The sequence below is a fragment of the Lytechinus pictus genome, chromosome 1 (genome assembly GCF_037042905.1).
Source record: "Lytechinus pictus isolate F3 Inbred chromosome 1, Lp3.0, whole genome shotgun sequence".
Classification (NCBI taxonomy): Eukaryota; Metazoa; Echinodermata; class Echinoidea; order Temnopleuroida; family Toxopneustidae; genus Lytechinus; species Lytechinus pictus.
The window spans coordinates 7,739,880-7,760,690 of NC_087245.1; the positions used below are offsets into that span (position 1 = coordinate 7,739,880).

The 20,811-nt window shown below is 34.7% G+C and overlaps 1 long non-coding RNA gene across 1 annotated transcript; it reads right to left on the reverse strand.

Annotated features, from left to right (window-relative positions):
- Window positions 1-223: 223 nt before the first annotated feature.
- Window positions 224-7,015, reverse strand: LOC135153133 (uncharacterized). The gene is made up of 4 exons (XR_010292635.1): window positions 6,843-7,015; window positions 4,290-4,556; window positions 2,600-3,515; window positions 224-2,439 (listed from the first exon to the last, which is right to left on the reverse strand). It is a non-coding gene; the product is annotated as an uncharacterized LOC135153133 (long non-coding RNA).
- Window positions 7,016-20,811: the final 13,796 nt, after the last annotated feature.

Sequence of the window (20,811 nt, forward strand, 5' to 3'; positions counted from 1 at the left end):
ACCCTGGTCTAAGTGTGGTAATAAATCTTCAAAAAGTTAAACTCGCGCTGGGGGTAGTTTAAGCCTGGTTTAAATCCAACAAATCATGGCCAACAATTTTTTTAGAATGTATGCCTATATTGCATTGCAAGCTACTTCCTCAGTTTTTAACCGATTTTCATGGAATTTGGAACACACATTGTTCTCAAGGTAAGGAGGTGTAAGAATTTTTTTTTTCTTTTTTGGAAATTGTGTTGCCATGGAAACAGTATATTATGGCAAAAATTTTGCCGTTTAAAATATTTTTATCAGTTTTCTACCAATTCTCAAGAAAGTTGGCTCACACATTGGTTTTGAGGTAAAGATGTGCAAGACACATATTTCCATGTGTCGGAAATTGTGTTGCCATGGTAACGGTATATTATGGCAAAAACTATGTATAAATCTTGCTGTTCCAACTACTTCCTCAGTTTTTAACCAATTCTCATGAAATTTGGCACATACATTAATGTTGAGGTGAAGATGTCCAAGATATATTTTTGTCTGTATCAGAAATCGTGTTGCCATGGTAACAACATATCAAATAAAGAAAATAAGGTGAGAATTTGGTAGTTCGAACTCCCATCTTTTTTCAGCCAATGCTCATAAAATTTGGCACACACATTAGTCTTAAGTTGAAGATGTGCAAGACATATTTTTGTATGTATGAGAAATCATGTTGCCATGGTAACAACATATTACATAATGAAATTAGGTGAAAATCTGAACTCCTTCATTAGTTTTCAACTAATTCTTATAAAAGTTGGCTCACACATTGGTTTTGAGGTATAGATCTGCAAGACATATATTTGTGTGTGTTGGAAACTGTGTTGCCATGGTGACAGCATATTAAATCAATAAATGTGTAAACACATCTAATGGATTGAACTGCTTCTTCATTTTATGACATAGGCCTACATGTATGCTCATGAAATTTAGAACACGAGGTTTTGACTTGAGGTAAAATAATCTGCAAGGCACATTTTCTCATTCATCAAAATATGTGTTTGTACGGTAACTACACAAACCAAAATAAGATTAAGACAATGCTAACTGTTGTTTGGCTACACAGAGAACAACATGTAGCTGTAGGCTTAGTACTAGTTTTAAGGGGGTTGCTAGACCTCTAACTTTAGATCTCGAACTACAGTCCCACTACAGTCCCTAGCTTTAGATCTAGGTCTAGATCCTTTAGATCTAGTAATAGAAATAATCCAACGTTAGATCTCCAGCCTACTTTATTTTAAGGCCTAACGTTAGATGATTAGATCTACTGTAGACTAGCCTCGAGACTAGCCAACATTTACTTTTTTATTTATTTAGAATCTACATTGAGCATGTTGAGAGTCTACAAATCTCTAGATCTAGACCTATTACATGTATTACATTGATATAGATCTAGTTCTAGGTCTAGATAGGGTTTAACTTTTAGTCTAAGTTATTTAGTCTAGATCTAGGCCAGCGTTAGAGATTCTAGATCATACAGTAGACTAGATCAGCCAGTTAGGGCTAGGCTAGAAATCTAGAATGAATATATAGCACAGACTAACGTTAGGCCTAGGCCTAGATCTAAATTCTTACATAAATCTAGGCCAGGCCTAGTCTAGTCAAGACTTAACCCAGGGAGCTCCCTGGGTTAGTCAAGACTGAGCTGTTGGTCTAGGTTTGGGCCTGTTTTCTAGTCCTGGATCTGGAAACCTAAACGAGTCCCCAAAAATGTTTGAATAAAAAACTCTTCAAAGAAACAGATATGGACCTAAAACAGGAGTAGAGAGATGTCTTGGACTAATTCTAAATTTAGCCAGGCCCAGTTACTTGGCAAGCAATGCAGCGATAATCAGATCTAACACTGTACTGTCTGTAGACAGGAATAACCGTTGTTTCTGGGGATTTATTTTAAAAATTCTGACATTTTACTGTCATATAACATTGCCTTGGTGAGAGAGGCCAACGTAGAGTGTCATAATTCAGCGGAACAACCAATACAGAGACTGTTCAAAGCTTTTTGTCTAAGACAAATCAGATCCATTCCACTAGATCTAGCCTATGCCTAAGGTTACTTTAGAATAGTACTATAATCTATCCCTGTCCCTAAGCTAAGCCAGCCTAAGTCATGAATGCTGTTCTAGGCCTAGACCAATATTTATCTTCAGTCTTGGTTGCTCCACTAACTCACTAGACTATGTTTTGCTTCAGGAAAGTAAAAAAAAAATCAAATAGGCCTAGGCCTAACTTAGTTAGTAAAAACTATGTTCAATTCTCCTCCAAACAATTGGGCCTAGGCCAGATCTAACTATAGGCCTATTTAGACCCAAGACTACTCTCAAAAGTTATAAAAAATTCCCTTACTTAAAGTTAGAATAAAGACGTCGACCTCTTAGCTTATTGTTTTAGATCTAGGACTAGGGTCTAGACTCTAGTCTAGAGTGGTTGAGGGGAATCTATTCAATTTAGATTTTGACAAACATGAAAATAAATAAATGGGACTGATACTCAAAAAACTGTGCAGGTCACTCGGTTTGGGGTTGAAATGTTTTAGTAATTAACAAAAATAAATATAATTGAAATGAAAATTTCTTACCATATATGGGTGATGAATGCTTTTCTTTCACTACAATAGTTGTTATTAGTTTCCATAATATCAATTTTTTTAAGAAAAAACGACTTTAGTGCCATTTTTTCAACTTTGTTGCAATCACCCCTGCAGCAGTAATTTAACAAAAAGGTGCTAGTCTTGGTTAAAAGAGGGTTATTATTTTCAAAAAGAATTTTAAACCCGGGTTTAACCCAGGTTTAGTTAAACCCGGCTATCAGAATACCAAAATAATTAAACTACACTTGGACCAGAGGTGAGGTTTAGAGGAGGTTTAATTAAACTAGGGTTAACTTTAGACTAGGGTTAAATTAAACCTGCTATCAGAATACGGGCCCATGTGTTTAAACAAATAAATTTCACAAATTGACCTTTGACCTACATATTCCAAAATCCATTCAAATCGTCTTCCTAATGATGGTACATGTTAAACACCAAGTTTTTACATCCATACCTCAAGCTGTTTAGGTGATATTGCTTTGACAAGAAAATAACCTGAATTTTACATACAAGGACCACATATGAAGTTCACACCTTACGCAGTCTTGAATAAATTAAGTTTATGAGCAAGTTTGGATAATCCATGTGGAGTTAGAAGTTTCCAATACATTCTGTAAATCACTGTAATAGGGAAACATTGAGTAAGCAACTCTATCAACGTCCGTCAGCATTCAATCAATCTCGGGATATTCAGTATATTTCAAAATCTGGTGAGAAAACTCTGCATAGATTACCTGATCCTCATCAAAGAGCCAAGGATACTTCAGTCGGTCATCAGTGATCCTTGGCCGAGGGACAGAATTTATGATCCATGCCCTTCTGTCTGCCAGTGTCTTCTGCATGCAGAACTCAACTCTCTTGAAGTCTGGCTGCCTTTTTTTCAGTGCTCATCCACTCTATGTGCCTTGCAACAGTGTCAGATTTGGAAAGAATAAAAAATTATACTTAAAAAAAGAAAAAACAAAGAATAAAAAATTATACTTAAAAAAGAAAAAACAAATAGATTTAGAATCCTCATTCATTTAGTTTCTGTCAAATCACTTTTCATCCGAGTCCTTAATAGATATTTACAGCAAATTTTACTATAATAGCAAGTTTTATGCAACGACACGCCAGTCTTGTTGCCAAAGACAAGAACAGAAAAGCTCCACTTGGTCACACTTTGCGACTATCTGTCACAAACACACTGTACCAGTTAACATTTGGTGAAAGACATGCATAGCAGAACCATATACATGCGAGTTAGACTAAAAAATTAACTTTAGGTAAAATCTAACAGAGAAATGCATTACAAAATGTCACAACAATGTAGCCACTGTAAGATTCCTGCATCAATAGTGATACTCAAACATTAGTAAGTTATAATGCAAGAAATATTCTCATATTTTATGCATTTACTCACATTTACTTAATTCATCAACTCTTAAGGTGCCCCATACACGTTTAAAGCGTTTTTACTGGCCAAGTTCTAATTCTCTTTAATAATCCTTCTGGTTGAGTCTCATATATAACTATGTCATGTGAAAAAGAGAAATGCCTTTAAGTTTGGCCATTATCAAGTAAAATATTTATCTAGAAGGATGAATCAATTGCCAAAGAAATTAAATGGCATGCACTTGGGCAAGACTATGGCACATTGAGAGTTAATTGGGGTTTCTGTTTGGTACCAGATACTTACTCTCCACCATTCACCAGTTGCTGTGCACCGAGGACCACAGGTAGTTTGTAATTTTTACTCTCAATGGCCCTGTCACAAGTTCGTCCTCTTCCATGTCTGCAAAATCGTAGAATTTGTCTTGCCATGTCTGCAGGAAAAATATCTTCTTCTTTCACTCCAAATGTTGTGCACACCACCCTAAGCAGCTCCTGTTTTGAGGTCTCCTCTAACTTGTTGGTTACCAACACCCTTCTTTGATTTTGGCCATATATCAATAAAAATTTGTACCTGGAATGAAAAGTAATTGATTTTCTTACTAAACCTGAATTTTGAATAAATAATGTATGCAAAGAGCTTTCAGGATAAATGTGTGTAATCAAAAGATATTGCATGTACATGGACACAAATATTCAGCTTTTGCCTCGATGCAAGAGGCAAACAAGACATATTCCAATGTTTGTCTGGGTTTGGTGATACATATTCCATTCATTTATCTTTTTTTCTAGTATTAGTTTCCTGTCTTCGAATATTAGTAAAATTGAAGGGATGGTCCAGGCTGGAAATATTTATATCTCAATAAATAGAAGAAAATTTACAGAGCAAAATGCTAAAAATTTAATCAAAATCGAATAACAAATAAAGTTTTTGAATTTCAAATGATATTATTCCGGTGAAACAGTTCTAGGCATGTCTTTATGAATATTCATTAGGTTGGCTGGTGATGTCATATCCCCACATGTTCTTTTGTGTTTTATTATGTGAAATTTGGTTTAATAAAAAAAATTGCTACCAAGAACTAAAACAATTGGATTGACAACTGATTAAGTGGACTAGTTATTTATTGCCTCAACTTATTTCATCATAATGGAGACACATCATTTACACATGTATGAAAAAATGAAAAATTTACGATGTCATGTAATGACATAAGAAAAAATTGAAATGTGACATCATCAGCCCACCTATTGAATATTCATGATGATGTGCATATTCCAAAAAATATTGATAAACTTTGAAAATCAATAACTTTGTTATTTGATATCCAAGTTTGATGAAATTTTCAGCATTTTACTCTGTGAATTTTACTCCATTTATATACTTTTAGATATAAATATTTTCAGCCTGGACCATCCCTTTAACTTCCCGCTACCAGGAAAGAAAATTGTATTGTAGTCTATTAAAAATTTTGATTTGAAATTAAGATACAGTACTATTACGACACAACGGTCCAGCGATGGTATTTCCATTTTTCATCACATGAAAATTCATTCATTTCATAATAACCAACCATACTTAAAATTCATACAAATTTCAGACAATTCCACTATTAGTGACACATATGGAACAACACTTCCTAAATTAATAACTTAACCCATTTGTGACGAAATTCCACATTACGTGGTTTGGCCTCGGATTTTTCATGAATAGTTGTAGGGCCTATATGAAAATACCAAGGAGACTCGAAAGTAAACACTAGAACTATTGGCATTACTTTTCTTTTGGTAACAATCATCGCCGCTATGGCTAGGAAAATGCGCATATCTTTCAGTTGTGTACAACTGTGTAGATCTACTATCGTAATGTGCATGCATGCTGTAGAAATCGTCGAAACAAGGAGCCAGCCACGTTCCCACAACCACACTCTGAACTTACCCAAAAAAAAAACAGATTTTCACATGGAAAAACATATAGGCCTACAGACATATGAATTGTACTCCCGCTTAAAAATAAAGGATTTATTAAAACATACTACTTTGCAGCTAGCTGATCCATTGATCAAGTATTACTACTAATTGAATGAGGACTAATTAACCCGCAGTAGCAGAGTCTGTAGCCTATGCCTAGAGACTAGACCCATCAAAAAAAAAGAATACAGATCAGTGGACTGAATGCTGTTGCCGTTCAAAAGTATAACATTAATTAGGACCACCGACACCGTACTCTAACCGTTAACGTAAACTTTAAAAAGTTAAAGTATAGATCTAGATCTAGACCCTAGTCGATAGTCTAACGTTAATTAAGCCAGTAGGAGATCTAGTACAAAATTTTTCTTCATACTCAATGGCAGCCAACAAGTTTTTTTTTCAGGTAGGCCAAGCGCTAGCCTAAGTTAGGCCTAGGCTAGGGCCGGGACTAGGCTATGAGTACGACGTGTTCCACCATAATAATAAATCTAGTCCAAAGGCAAAGTCCAAGGCAAGCTCAAGCCTATAAATTATAATATATAGCCATAAATAACTTTTAGGCCCTACATGTAGCCAGCCCCAATGCCTGGCTTCAACTTCAAGTTGAAGTCAGAATACATTTCTAGACCCATGCAACACTCCTAATCAAAATAAATGCAGCAACATTACAGACTAAGGGCAAGGCAAACTCTTGAAATAATCCACTGCACTGACAGTGACACTGCCTGCTGCAGAGTGCAGTACCGTACGGTTCTACTCGGGCTTGGTACGGTACGCGCACAATCCGCCGAGTGTTCAATTTCCGAGTCATGCAAGGCCAAGGAGGTGCCAGGAGTGGACTAATTCACGAGAATGCCCAACAGATTACTGATTAGATAAGCTTACTTACCGTTAACTATCTCCTGACAGTTCCATAATTTGTCTGTTCTCCTATAGTTTCAGTTAAAAAATTAGTTGAATGCAGTTAATTGCCTGAATTTCATGAACTTGAAGCTTAGCTAGCCCTTGGCCTTCGAAGCATTAAGCTGATTGTATCTGCACGGCCGGCGTACGTGTGTGTGTGCATTTGTCTATGGTGTGTATAGCATACATGTGCGGGTTGTGCGTTACACATGTGGTACTCGGTGGTACTACTAGTACATCGACGCGCATAAAAAAAGGGCGCGAAAATGAGCGGGAGGGGTGGGGGGGGGGGGCAGGCGGGGAATGCGCGAAATTCGTGTTGAACACAATTATAAAGTAGACAGGTTCAAAATGACAAATGATATATATATACGTATAGACAGACAATGTTTAGTGACTGGGCAGACATATTTTGAAATTATACAAAAAGATAATATAGTCCTATTAAAAAAAAAAAAAAAACACCAGCGGCCACCCCCGGCCCGACTACCTTCAAGATCAACAACAACGGCCCTGCTTAGTTAGTAATTCAGGTCGCAGGCCTTTATAATTTTAGTCATGCCTTTGGATGGCCGAAAGTTAGTTAGTCAGAAACCACAAATGGTGTTAGTCAAGCCTGTCTTTTTACGAAATACGAGTAATGAAAAACCTCTCGTTAGTCCACAGCTGAGTTAGTCGTGACAAGCTTTATAGGCCCAGACTAACAAAGTTAGTACCTTGGTAAAACGGGAATTTAATCATGCTTTTTGTAACCAATGTTTTTACACTTTCATTAAACCACGGTTAAAACCATGGTTATATAACAATCATTTTCAAACTATCATAAAACCATGGTTAAAATCATGGTGTATAACCGTCGTTTTCAACCTTGGTAAAACGCAAATTTAACCATGGTTTTGTAACCACTGTTTTTACACTCTCATTAAACCACGGTTAAAACCATGGTTATATAACCATCATTTTCAAACTATCTTAAAACCATGGTTAAAATCATGGTTTATAACCGTCGTTTTCAACCTTGCTAAGACGAATGTTTAACCATGGTTTTGTAACCACTGTTTTGACACTTTCATTAAACCACGGTTAAAACCATGGTTATATAACCATAATTTTCAAACTATCATAAAGCCATGGTTAAAATCATGGTGTATAACCGTCGTTTTCAACCATGGTAAAACGGAAATTTAACCATGGTATTGTAACCACTGTTTTTACACTTTCATAAAACCACGGTTAAAACCATGGTTATATAACCATAATTTTCAAACTATTATAAAACCATGGTTAAAATCATGGTGTATAACCATCGTTTTCAACCATGGTAAAACGGAAATTTAACCATGGTATTGTAACCACTGTTTTTACACTTTCATTGAACCACGGATAAAACCATGGTTATATAACAATCATTTTCAAACTATCATAAAACAATGGTTAAAATCATGGTGTATCACCATCGTTTTCAACAATGGTAAAACGGAAATTTAACCATGGTATTGTAACCACTGTTTTTACACTTTCATTAAACCACGGTTAAAACCATGGTTATATAACCATCATTTTCAAACTATCATAAAACCATGGTTAAAATCATGGTGTATAACCGTCGTTTTCAACCTTGGTGAAACGGAAATTTAACCATGGTTTTGTAACCACTGTTTTTACACTTTCATTAAACCACGGTTAAAACCATGGTTATATAACAATCATTTTCAAACTATCATAAAACCATGGTTAAAATCATGGTGTATAACCGTCGTTTTCAACCTTGGTAAAACGCAAATTTAACCATGGTTTTGTAACCACTGTTTTTACACTCTCATTAAACCACGGTTAAAACCATGGTTATATAACCATCATTTTCAAACTATCTTAAAACCATGGTTAAAATCATGGTTTATAACCGTCGTTTTCAACCTTGCTAAGACGAATGTTTAACCATGGTTTTGTAACCACTGTTTTGACACTTTCATTAAACCACGGTTAAAACCATGGTTATATAACCATAATTTTCAAACTATCATAAAACCATGGTTAAAATCATGGTGTATAACCGTCGTTTTCAACCATGGTAAAACGGAAATTTAACCATGGTATTGTAACCACTGTTTTTACACTTTCATAAAACCACGGTTAAAACCATGGTTATATAACCATAATTTTCAAACTATTATAAAACCATGGTTAAAATCATGGTGTATAACCATCGTTTTCAACCATGGTAAAACGGAAATTTAACCATGGTTTTGTAACCACTGTTTTTACACTTTCATTAAACCACGGTTAAAACCATGGTTATATAACCATCGTTTTCAAACTATCTTAAAACCATGGTTAAAATTTTGGTTTATAACCGTTGTTTTCAACCTTGCTAAGACGAATGTTTAACCATGGTCTTGTAACCAATGTTTTTACACTTTCATTAAACCACGGTTAAAACCATGGTTATATATAACAATCATTTTCAAACTATCATAAAACCATGGTTAAAATCATGGTGTATAACCGTCGTTTTCAACCTTGGTAAAACGGAAATTTAACCATGATTTTGTAACCACTGTTTTTACACTTTCATTAAACCACGGTTAAAACCATAATTATATAACCATCATTTTCAAACTATCATAAAACCATGGTTAAAATCATGGTGTATAACCGTCGTTTTCAACCATGGTAAAACGGAAATTTAACCATGGTATTGTAACCACTGTTTTTACACTTTCATTAAACCACGGTTAAAACCATGGTTATATAACCATCATTTTCAAACTATCATAAAACCATGGTTAAAATCATGGTGTATAACCGACGTTTTCAACCATGGTAAAACAGAAATTTAACCATGGTATTGTAACCACTGTTTTTACACTTTCATTAAACCACGGTTAAAACCATGGTTATATAACCATCATTTTCAAACAATCTTAAAACCATGGTTAAAATCATGGTGTATAACCGTCGTTTTCAACCTTGGTGAAACGGAAATTTAACCATGGTTTTGTAACCACTGTTTTGACACTCTCATTAAACCACGGTTAAAACCATGGTTATATAACCATCATTTTCAAACTATCTTAAAACCATGGTTAAAATCATGGTGTATAACCGTCGTTTTCAACCTTGGTGAAACGGAAATTTAACCATGGTTTTGTAACCACTGTTTTTACACTCTCATTAAACCACGGTTAAAACCATGGTTATATAACCATCATTTTCAAACTATCTTAAAACCATGGTTAAAATCATGGTGTATAACCGTCGTTTTCAACCTTGGTAAAACGGAATTTTAACCATGGTATTATAAATACTGTTTTTATGCTATCATAAAACCATGGTTTAAATCATGGTTTTATAACATTGATTTCCAACCTTAGTAGAACGGGAGTTAAACCAAGGTTTCCTAACCATTGTTTTTATACTACTGTGAAACCATGGTTACAACCATGGTTAAATTACTATGGTTTTTTTCACCAAAGTAGAACGATGATTTTGTCATGGTTTTATAACTATTGTTTTTTAACTTTCTTAAAACTGTGGTATAATGATGGTTTTAATAACCATGGTTTTAAAATCGTCATAAAATGACATTTTTATCATGTTATTATAACTATGGTATTTTAACAATGGTATTACCACACTTCCGCCACACATTTACCTTGGTTATGAATTTAAAACCATGGACTACCATCGATCCATTGTAAAACCGCCCCTAACCATGGTTATACCATGATTACGGTTGTAAAACCATGGTTTTTTTTTATAAGGGAGATGACGATTATGATGGCAAAATTCATCATGACATGCAATTATTTTAGCCCTAAAATATCCCCGGACTATATATAGCAAAAGAGTGATAATTTCTCTATTTACTTCTGAATTCACTGTATCCAAAAGATGCCACTTAGATAATTTCATGGGTAATTATATGTAATGATAGTAATTCTATAGCTACAACTGCTGTGAAACTGTCAAACCAAACTGAGAGAACCCGGCAAGTGCCACGAACAATGTACAACGGTTTAGTTCGCGTCTACTCTCACCGCTTTTACGACCGACCCGGCTCAGATCCGACGACACTCTACTCTGGAGCTCTGCCCAACAGTGTATACATGTAATGCCGTGTGTCAGTTCGGTGTGTATTTACTATGTATACGATCACGACCAGCCAGCTAGCCGTATACCGTACGGACGATAATCGTACAGCTTTGAGAGGCTGTGTTGTTATTGAGGTTGCACGGATATAGTCGGGCAACATTGCCTGTTACTAAATTTTCACAAGATGGCCACACCGGCAACTTCGTTTTTTGGTCGTCAAGTGGACTTGAATCCCGTAAGAGACAGTGGGATGGATGCACATGGCCACACATTTGTGAAAAAGACTTTTCATAAGCCAACATTTTGTCACCATTGTACGGATATGTTGTGGGGATTCATTGGACAGGGTTACATATGCGAAGGTACGTACGTATACAGTATGTATACTATTGGTTGATTTACACTGCTGTATGTAGTATATATATGTCCTTACTATTCTGGTTTAGTTTAGGTGAAATCATTGTAAAAAAAAAGTTAGAGCTACGTGACTGCCTGAATCTATATATGATTCTGTTTTTTTAATGATATATAACAATTAACATTGCAATAAAGTTTGAGAGGATATAAATTCAATTTTCATAAATTTGTAATTGTACACAGATGTCGAGTCTACACTGTGTAGCTACAATTAATTGACTATAAATCGCAACCTAAATTAAATGTGATAAGATCAGTTGCACTGTCAACGAGTAACATCGTTGGTGTGTGTAATATTGCCCTACATGTTCACATGCAGTTGATATTAAATTTTAATATTAGAATACATATATCATACATATTATACTTGTGCTTTGTGGAAGAAGATTGAGCTTGGACAAAAGCTAGACCTGGAAACTTTGCTGCAGCTTTCTACATTTTTCCAGTACATCCAGTAATAGGGTGATATAATTTGTGTGATTATACTCTACGTCTATGACTGAGGAGTGTGGGAGGGGATATAGGTTTTCACAGGACGATCTCGGTTGGAACTTCAGAGTAAATTTGTTTTGTCAAAGAGTAATTTCTGATTGGAACAGACTGCCTAGAAGTAGTGGAAGCCAAATCAGTGGAAGGTTTAATCATCTGTTGGACAAGTTTTGGAAGATTTAAAACCTCCATTTCTCAATGAACATACATTTAAAGTTTCACAAGTTCAAACTGTCTAGATAATTGTCAATTACCAGAAGTAAAGACTGGAAAAACCTACAGGAGAAGTCCTTCATTTCCATACCTGATACTTGTGATGTGATGTGATGGGGCATTTGTGCATCATAACACAAACTTGTTTTTATATTTTTTTTCCGATGAAATGTAAATATAAAGAAAATGAGTTATGTAACTACAACTACATTGTAGGCCTGTATTGAGTCAGGATAACCTGGTACATGTATGTATGTGATGAGTCAATACCGAGAAATACAGTTGATTATTTTAGGTTGTTTAAAGAACTAGGCCTATCTCTTTACATTATGTATCAAGACACTTGTCAGTGTGATTGGGCCTGTAGGTAAATAAACAGGGAAGAAAATAGACTGTCCATATTTGCTCAGATATAGGCCTACTGTGTACAAGGTTGTAATTGCACTCAGCAACTTCCAAATCCAAATTGATGCTGGACCTGTAACATAATTGTTTATGTAGAATGGCAAATAGTTATGAAAGAACCACTCTGATTGGTCCCTGGTCGGTGCTTTGAAAAAAGTCCACATATACAGTGATGATCTTGCGTCTTGTGTCCCAGAAAACATGGAAATGTACAGGTAATTCAGTGTATTTTTTTTGCTATCATGATCATACCGGTAATCATAATTTGCTTCATGTATATACATTACTGGGAAGATATTCCTCTCTTTTCATGACTGAGTTAGAACAATAGAAAGTGATCAATGCAACCAAAGTTTCATTTGCACAAGCAAATTCTGATTTTGAGTGTTCTTTTTCTGGCTTTTGCTGCTATCTATTCGTAAACAAAGTTCACAATGTAAACGTAATACTTTTTTTGTTAGGTATGAGACTTTAAGTGTAAGTTATGCATGGTCAAGAAAAAGTTGCATGAAAACATGCTAAAATGTCAAGTTCATCCCAGAAAAATGTTGCTTTGAATAACTATAACAATCAAACAAACCTGTACCTATTTGAAAACACTGAAAATTTCATCAAAATTGGATGTAAAATAAGAAAGTTTATATGACATTTTCAAATTTTGCTTATTTTTCACAGCACAACACAGTGATAAGAGAGTCAAATTATGTCCCTACGTGTAACTCACTATTTCTTTTGCTTTTTTATTATTTGAATTATAATACAATATTTCTATTCTTTTTTTATAGATTTGACAATAAGGACCAACTTGACCCAACCACAAAAGTAATTTTACATGTTCTGGGAGCAATAAAACTTATTTTTACATGACAGAGAAAAAAAAGAGAAAAAAGTTCAAAACAGAAAGAGAAGGGGGTTGGAAGTCTTATCAATTTAGAAAAAATACTGTTACTCAGTTAGTACATTATAAGGGAAAGATGTCTTTATAACAGTGCATTGAGTAATAATAGTAAACAATACCAACTTTGTCTGTGTGTGAATTGAGAAAGAACCAAAACTACAAAATGATACTTATTATATTATGCTGTCAATGTACATGTATCTGTAAGCAAGGCGAAATGAGGTCAATATGTTAATCAATTCTAAATTGTGCTGGACCTGTACAAAGGGCTTGTATTCAGGTCAATGTTAAAGTTTTATATGTGCAAGACTTTCTTATGGCACATAACTCTGCAACCGTTAGTCACTTTTCAACCAAGCTTGGAAGGTAGATGTACCTAGGATACCTGCATATTATGCTCCAGTCGGAGGTCACATGGTAAGGTCAAAGGTCATTTTCAGGTGAACGTTAATAGTTTGTGCAAGACTCTCTTATGACACATAACTCCACAACCGTAAGTCACTTTCCAACCAAACTTGGAAGGTACAGTAGATGTACATGTACAGGGGACCTGCATGTTATGCTCCAGTCAGAGGTCACATGGTAAGGTCAGAGGTCATTTTCAAGTCAACATAAAAGTTTACGTGCAAGATTATTACACATACAGTAACTCCGCAACCGTAATTAATTTTTCACCCAAACTTGAGTTGTAGATGTACTTAGGAGACCTGCATATCATGGCGCAGTCAGAGGTCCCATGGTATACAGGTCAAAGGTCATTTTGAGGTCATTGTTATGACATAACGCTGCAACCATAAGTCACTTTTGAACCAAACTTAGGTTGTACAGTATGTAGCTGTACTTGGGAGACCTGCATGTTATTGTGTTAATAGGTCACATGGTAATTAAGGTCAAAGGTCATTTTGAGGTCAATATTAAAGTTTACATGCAAGACTCTTCTAGCTATTCCATCTCAGTTATTTTACAATGAACTGTTGATACACTTTCATAAGTGGGCGAGACACAACATCGCTTATGCCTTGCGCTACAAATCATTTTTCAGTAATACATTTTTAGCCTGATACTACAGTGTAGATAGATAAGAAGTAACAAATTAAAAACTTTATTTTTTTATACAATGCTGTTTCAACAAACAGTATTGTATGAAAATTTCAACACAGTTTTTTTTATGTGAACAGGCCTTCATCTTCAGAACTATTCAGAAAATTCCTCCCTTTGACATAACTTTAAACCATAGAGCTCTATGATTAAACAAAACTATAATTATTCATGCGAGATAGCATAGCTACCAAGCAAGATTTGCTACATGTTTTTAGAGGGAAATGACTAGGCCTTTTATGAAACTGTTTGGACATTTCAATGGAAGTTTTGTGATATTAATATTATCCTCTAAAAAATTATCACTTTGCATTCCTGTCTACAATGGAGGGTAACAAAAGAGGGAGAAATTTATATGTTTCAGTATTGTATTTACATTTAGATTCACAGTGTTGATATTTAATGATCCTAACACAAAATTTTCTCTACTTTTTTGCAAAATTTAAAGATGAGATTAAATCTAGCCTTTTTTTATTCATTAATTTTTTTTGTTTTGTTTAGATAATTCCTTTGGGATTTTACATGTACCATGGTGAGTTTATTATGGTGGGGCAGGGAGGGGAGGATGGTGTGGGGAAGGAGGGGACATGATTATTTTTTGTGTGTGGGATGTGTGGGTGTGTTTTTGTTGTTGTCTCGCTTGCATACATGTACATGTAGCAGAGGGATACTACATGTATAGGCGCCCCTTTTCCAATGGCATTGGCGTCGTCAACATCAAATCTTAACCTAAGCAGGTCAAGTTTTTGAAATGACATAACTTTTAAAGTATATGGACCTAGTTTATGAAACCTGGAAATTGGGTCAATCAAGTTTTCCTGAACATATTGCCTTAGTTTCAGGTCACATGACCAAGGTGAAAGGTCATTTAGGGTCGATCAACTTAGACCATGTTGGGGAAATCAACATCGCAATCTTAACCAAGGTTAAGTTTTTGAAATGCCATCATAACTTAAAAAGTATATGTATAATGAAGTATTACTGAATATCCTGCCTGAATTTCAGGTCACATGACCAATGTCAAAGGTCATTTAGGGTCACAGAACTTTGGCCAAGTTGGGGGTATTTGTTGAATTATTATTATTGAACTTTCTTTGAAAGTTTATTGATATAATTATAAAATGTGGACATACATGTAAGGGTAATTAAGTATCACTGACAAGTCTTAGGTCACATGATCAAGGTCAAATGTCATTAAGGGTCAATGAAAATAGTATTGTATTATTATATGAATGGTGTTTTTTCATTTTGTGAATTATTATTTTAGTTTTCAAAGTCAGCACTGCTGCTATATTCAAAATCGCGTAATGCAGGCGAGAATACCAGAGGCACTCCAATTGTTTTTATTTCTTTATTGTCTCTCTCATATTTCAAAATTTCTTCCAGTGAAAATTTTGGAAAAATGAATGGATCAATTGAATTAATTTAATATGAATTTATATGTTTATGACTCATTTTACTGGTACCTTGATCTATCTATGAAGTTATGAAGTTATTATAATATGATGTATTATGTAGAAATTATGGCATTTATGAAGTCAGTTTATGTTTGTTTGGGTAAGAGTGGTAATAAGCATTTTCCAGGTCTTAAAGGCTTAAGCATTCAAGATATTGTTTCCTCAATATTTGGTAATATTGGAGGGGTTCTCAAGAAATATTTCAAACAGAATTGTTTGAACAGAAAAGTCAATTTGGTAGGTGATCAAAATGCGTACTAAGCAATTGACTACCACCAAAAGTGATAGCTGAGATGTGTATAACATGCTCATATCATCTTGACAGGGTGTGTACTAGTTTACATCACACTAATTCTTCTTTATTGCAATAATTATCATCAAATGTCCTATTACGGTACTCTTGTAAAATACAGATATTCACACTTGAGGAATAATTTTTGGTGTTGTTTGTTATGTTATGTTATGTTTTTTGATGAATTTTTTCCCCTTGTATTTCAGCGCTTTACTTTGTTAAATTGGTTAAAAATTACATAGGTAGGTAAGGGCACAACTGGTCTTCGGGTAGCCATTTTCCCGGGAGTAACTAGTGTTGGTATACATGTTGGGTTTGCTGCTGAGTGCACATGGCGTCTAGAAATGGTAATGTTTAGCATGAAACGTGTGACCCCACTGAGAGCAAGCCCATGGCAAGACCAATACCTAAAGTGGGTTCTGGAAAACATTGTACATGTAGGGGAATGCTAGCAAACTGATCTTCAAAACAGGTTTTAAAACTGGTTTAAGGGAAACCAGTTCAAGAAAGTAGGAGATTGAAACGCGATCTGAAAAATCACAAAAAACTTGGGATTCACAGGGTACAGATTTCTTAGCGTATTTTTATGGTCTGAATAGCAAGTATGATATTCTGGTTTAAGAAGTGGAGTGATAATTTTGCAATCTTCTTATAGAGTTAAAATAAACACCACCAAATTTAGCAAAGATGAAAGTAAAGTGAGTCAGGTAAGATGCGAATCCTTGAAATACCAGATCCAAAGGATCAACATACAAATTGGAAATTTATCAAGAGCCAAGGACCTTATTGCTACATGTATACTGTACATTAGCAACATATCTACTTAAAATGAAATGTATTTTACACATGTTTCTATGTGTGGACTTCATTAATTTTGTGTTTTGAGGATCTTCGATAGTTTGATTCTTGCTGTGTGTGAGTGGATGATAAGTACAGAAATTTATTGAAAAGAAGAGAAGATTTTTTTTTTAGAAATAAAAGAAGGTTGTGTCTTTACTGTACAAGTTCAAATAACTGTTAAAGTACTACATGCCATATGGAAAATCTCAATTTATATATTTGATTTTCATAATTCTACTTCAAGGTTCTACCAATAATCCAAATCCAGACAGAACTGATTTCCAATTTACTGAAATAATATTCCTTACCATAATGCATAAAGACACCTACATGTACATCTACATGTAGTATGGGTAACTTTCTTCCCTGATTTTCTTGAAAAATATTTTTTCAGGTACATGTATTAGCAGTTACATGGCACTTCTCCATTGTAACATACATGTATAAAACATCCCCAACACCCACAAACACGCACACACATCCACTCATGTACATGAAGGCCTTCAACCTTTTAATAAAGAATGCAATTATGACAGCTTAATTTTTATGTAATTTAATCTAAACTATTTTCTTACTTTCTTATGCTCTAGATGTATGTTTGTGTTCATGTTCTATACTCATGCTACTGTATTATGTTACCAGCACCACAAAACCCACAAAAAGTGTGATCTGTATTATTTTTAATTGGAGCAAATTGAGAGTACATGTATTTTGGTCAGAATGTTCAAATTATAAAAAAAATGGATACATGTGTGCCAATCAAATGTAAAGTGTAGTTTTTGAGTTTTTATATTAGAACTATTTTTGTCTTTTTTAGTTAATTGTAGGTCATATTTTGTTTTCACGAAAACCTGAATATTCATCTAAACCCCTATAAATTTGTTCTAACATTGGTACTTGTTCAAACTAATGGACAGAATGTACGTAATTATATGGTTTGTGAACTTTGGGGTCAATCTGATAATTCCTTCTATTGAAATTCTATTGATTTTTGTCTCACCTGCATAGCAGAGTGAGACTATAGGCGCCGCTTTTCCGACGGCGACGGCGACGGCGGCGGCGGCGGCGGCGTCAACACCAAATCTTAACCTGAGGTTAAGTTTTTGAAATGACAGCATAACTTAGAAAGTATATGGACCTAGTTCATGAAACTTGGCCATAAGGTTAATCAAGTATTACTGAACATCCTGCCTGAGTTTCATGTCACATGACCAAGGTCAAAGGTCATTTAGGGTCAATGAACTTAGACCATGTTGGGGGAATCAACATCAAAATCTTAACCTAAGGTTAAGTTTTTGAAATGTCATCATTACTTAGAAAATATATGGACCTAGTTCATGAAACTTATACATAAGGTTAATCAAGTATCACTGAACATCCTGCATGAGTTTCACATCACATGACCAAGGTCAAAGGTCATTTAGGGTCAATGAACTTTGGCCGAATTGGGGGTATCTGTTGAATTACCATCATAACTTTGAACGTTTATGGATCTGATTCATGAAACTTGGACATAATAGTAATCAAGTATTACTGAACATCCTGTGCAAGTTTCAGGTCACATGATCAAGGTCAAAGGTCATTTAGGGTCAATGAACTTTGGCCAAATTGGGGTATTTGTTGAATTACAGCCATAAATTTGAAAGTGTGTTGGTCTAGTTCATAAAACTTGGACATAATAGTAATCAAGTATCACTGAACATCCTGTGCGAGTTTCAGGTCACATGATCAAGGTCAAAGGTCATGTAAGGTCAAAGAACTTTGGCCGCGTTGGGGGTATTTGTTGAATTGCCATCATATCTCTATAAGAGTATTGGTCTAGTTCATAAAACGTGGAAATAAGAGTAACCAAGTATCACTGAACATCTTGTGCAAGTTATAGTAGTTTTCAAAATCAGCACTGCTGCTATATTGAATCGCGTGATGCAGGTGAGACGGCCAGAGGCATTCCACTTGTTAATTTTCCTTTTGTCTACAAATTTAATGGAAGAGTAGGCCTAAGTGCTCTTCAATAGACTACATGTAGTAATTCCCCCTTTTGTCATTCTCATGAACATTCTCCTCTTTCTTGAGTGGGTTAGGATAAGGATCAATTATTGTTATATATCATTATAAAGCTTAGAATCAATCTCCTATTTCAGAAGGGCTATTTAAAGGACAAGTCCACCCCAACAAAAAGTTGATTTGAATAAAAAGAGAACAATCCAACAAACATAACACTGAAAATTTAATAAAAATCGGATGTAAAATAAGAAAGTTATGACATTTTAAAGTTTTGCTTAATTTCACAAAACAGTTATAACTGTATGTACATCCTGTTGGGTATGCAAATGAGGAGACTGATGACATCATCCACTCACTATTTCTTTTGTATTTTATTATATAAAATAGGGATTATCCTATTTTTCTCCTCCTTGTCAAGTGATACAACGATCAATTCCTCCCTGAACATGTGGAATGGGCATTGTTTAATACTATATGATTCAGTCAAGTTGGTCCTTATTCTCAAATCTATAAAAAATGAAATATTGTATAATTCAAACAATAAAAAACAAAAGAAATAGTGAGTGAGGGACATCATCGACTGTCTCATTTGAGTTGTGCATATCACTGTTTTGTGAAAAATAAGCAAAACTTTAAAATGTCATAACTTTCTTATTTTACATCAGATTTTGATGAAATTTTCAGCATTTTGCTAGTTTGATTTTTGTCTATTTATTCAAATCAACATTTTTGTGGGGTGGACTTGACCTTTAAAGGAGAATGAAACCCTTGAAACCAGCTGAATCCATATCAAAGAGAAAAATCAAAGAAACATATTGTTGAAAGTTTGAGGAAGATTGAATGAATAGTAAGAAAGTTATGAGCATTTGAATATTGAGATCACTAATGCCATGTAGTTCCTCCAATTGGCAATGCGACCAAGATCTGTGATGTCACACACGTACAACTCCCTCATTACTTTAGTACTTATTTCACTTATATTCTCGCTTTTATAGAGTCTTATCACAAGGTGAGGTGTTCTCTTTATGAGAGGACAAGTACAGAGGTTTCACAACATCATATCATTAATGAATCGTTTGTCATATGATTAGAATGAGCAAAAAGAGATGTTTTGGGGTATATTTTCAGTGTCCAAAAGGGGAGAGTTGTTCATCTGTGACATCATAGAACTTGGTCGCATTGCCAATGGGAGGATCTCCATAGCATTAGTGATCTCGGCATTCAAATGCTCATAACTCTTCTATTGCTAGTCCTATTTTACTCCAACTTTTGTTGATCTTATTCTTTGATTTTTCTGCTTTCACAAAAGCTAACTTGCTCCAATAGTTTCATTCTCCTTTAACTAACATTTCATTCCTGATGACTTTAAGTGAGTTTTGTGGTGCCTGGTCACATATGTATTTTTTCATGTATGGTTGAAATTGAAATAGAAGTTTTGAGGAATAGAATTTGGAGAAAAGTAAACTCGACTGAATAAAAATGGATAATGAAACAACAAATTTGGTTGGGTTTACCCCCACCTTATTGACAAGATGAAGCTGCTTTGGTTTTCATTGGTAAACTCTCGACCTGTTAAGAATCAAATTTAAACATTGTATGATTCATTTCTTTCATTCTGAATTTACAAACAGAGTGGTAAGGGACCTAGATATTAACAACATGAGAGTCATTAACTCAAGCCCACATCTAGATAATAAAAATCACAATGTCTGCCCTGCTTTTTTTTATTGTAATGAAATTATGAATA